Source organism: Marmota marmota, unplaced genomic scaffold (assembly GCF_001458135.2).
Source record: "Marmota marmota marmota unplaced genomic scaffold, marMar, whole genome shotgun sequence".
Taxonomy (NCBI): Eukaryota; Metazoa; Chordata; class Mammalia; order Rodentia; family Sciuridae; genus Marmota; species Marmota marmota.
In genome coordinates this window covers 43,540,663-43,540,988 of record NW_025999932.1, presented here as the reverse complement: position 1 = coordinate 43,540,988, position 326 = coordinate 43,540,663, and positions in this window count along the sequence as shown.

Genomic DNA, 326 nt, shown 5'->3' with positions numbered 1-326 from the left:
CTCAATTGTAGTTTGTGTGTTTTCAATTGTTTGGATGTACTAATGCATTTTCTGTTATTTTCATGAATTATCTAAGAGTAGATGCTGTGTAAAGAAAAGAAGTTTATTTATCGCCCAGTGGTAGAACTGAAAGTCCTAGACCCAGCATTCCCATTTGTTTGCTCTCTGGTGAGGACCAAATAGCCGGTGGCGTTGCAATGGAGGGAGAATTTCCAACACACACAAGGGAGAGATTACACAGTAAGATAGAAAGACAGAAAGCAGGAGCAAGGCTCATTCTTTTATATCAATTAATTATTCAGGAATTAGCTTGTCCCACCCACCCA